Genomic DNA, 2213 nt, shown 5'->3' on the forward strand with positions numbered 1-2213 from the left:
GGTTCAGAATCCCTTTCAAGTCAGCAATCATGTCCATGTTATTTCCAGTGATAAGAAGATCATCAACATACACCAGTAAAATAACCATCTTGCCCTCTTTCTTTTTAATGAAAAAAGAATAGTCATGCTTACTTTGCTCAAAACCAGCCAAAATAAGAGCATCAGTAGGCTTGGCATTCCATTACCTAGATGCCTGTTTCAATCCATATAATGATTTTTGCAGCCGACACACCATATGCTCCCCCTGGCTGCGAAAACCTTCAGGTAAAGTCATATAGATCTCCTCAGAAAGATCGCCTTGAAGAAAGGCATTAGAGACATCCATTTGATAAAGCGGCCAACTGAAAGAAGCATCAAGAGCTAAAATGGTTTGAATAATGACCATTTTAGCAATAGGAGAAAAAGTTTCCAAGTAATCAATCCCCGCTTTTTGATTATACCCTTTTGCAACCAAACGAGCTTTATATCTCTCAATTTCACCAGAAGCTCGAAGTTTAACCTTAAACACCCATTTACAGCCGATAGGAACTTTTCCCGGAGGCAAAGGAACAATAGTCCATGTATGATTAGATTCTAAGGCCTGAATTTCCTCTCGCATGGCTTGAATCCAGTGGGGAGACTTTCGAGCCTCAAAATAGGAAATAGGCTCAGTGATGTTGGCAAGAGAAGAAACAAAAGCATGAGTATGTAAAGGAAAACGCGAAGAAGAAGTATAAGTGGAAAAAACACATACGGATAAAGTAGATTGGTAGGGATTAATGTAACCTTGTAACCAAGAAGGAGGCCTAATGGTTCGGCTAGATCACCTAGGTTCAACAACGGGCAGAGCTGGAGAGTTTGAAGGGGCAGATGTACTTACCGAAGCCGAAACTGAAGTTGGAATAGTGGAAGGGGTACTTAGAGAATGATTGATGGGAGAGGAATGAATAGAAGTGGGAGAAGGAATAATGAGAAAATCGAAATCTAATATTTCAGGAGTACGGGGAAACAAAACAGGAAATTCATCAAGAGGGGACCGAAAAGGAAAAACATCTTCAACAAATTTAACATTGCGGCTGACAAAAAACTTTTTATACTCTAAACAAAACAAAATATAACCCTTTTGAGAAGAAGAATAACCCATAAAAACTGAAAGAAGTGATTTGGAAGAAAATTTATCAGAATAATAAGGTTTTACTGCAAAACAAAGGCAGCCAAAAACACGAAGTGAGAAAAATCTGGAGTTTTTTATAAAACAGTTAAAATGGTGTTTGCCAAGATAAAACAGAGGAAGTAAGGCGATTAATGATGTAACAAGCAGCCAAAATACAATCACCTCAAAATTTGGTTGGAACATTCGATTGAAAACGTAAAGCGAGAGCAATTTCTAAGAGATGCTTATGCTGACGCTCAGCAATGCCATTTTGCTGAGGGGTATCAATACATGAACTTTGATGAATTATCCTTAAGGACTGAAAATAAGACGAACAAGCGGAGTTAAAAAATTCGGAACCATTATCACTCCTGACGATTTTAATAACAGCAAAAAATTACGTTTTGATCATTAAAAAAACTGTTTAAGAGCTAAAATAACATCAAATTTAAGCTTCAGTAAGTACACCTAGGTCATTCTAGTGTGATCATCAACAATGGTTAAGAAAAAACGATGACCACTATGAGTAGGCATCCTATAAGGGCCCCAAACATCAAGATGGATCAGACTAAACGAAGTCTCTGCCCTAGAAGTACTAATAGGAAAAGACAGTTTAGATAATCTCGCCATGGGACATATAGAACAAGTAAAGTGTTTATTAAGTGTCAAAGTATTAAAGAAAGGCAAACGATGTAACTTGTGCATGGGCATATGCCCTAATCTTGCATGCCATAATAGAATTTTAGGTACAATAGATGTCATACAAGAAGTAGAAGCAGGTAAAAATGAGGTGGACAAAGACAAAGGAGAGCCAAATGACCTAACCAGAGAAGAAGAAGACTCAAATAAGTAAAGGCCATTCGAGTGTCTACCAATCTCCTTCATCCTGCCATTGGAGAGATCATGCAAAAAGCAGAAATCAGGGTAAAAAACGACTGCACAATGCAAATCGTGAGCCAATTTGGAAACAGAAATAAGATTGTAATGAAAGGTGGAACACAAAGAACATCAGTAAGGGTAATATGAGGAGATAAAATAAAAGAACCAGAATGAGTAATAGGAGAACGTTTACCATTTGGAA

This window comes from Gossypium hirsutum, chromosome A13 (assembly GCF_007990345.1).
Source record: "Gossypium hirsutum isolate 1008001.06 chromosome A13, Gossypium_hirsutum_v2.1, whole genome shotgun sequence".
Lineage (NCBI taxonomy): Eukaryota > Viridiplantae > Streptophyta > Magnoliopsida > Malvales > Malvaceae > Gossypium > Gossypium hirsutum.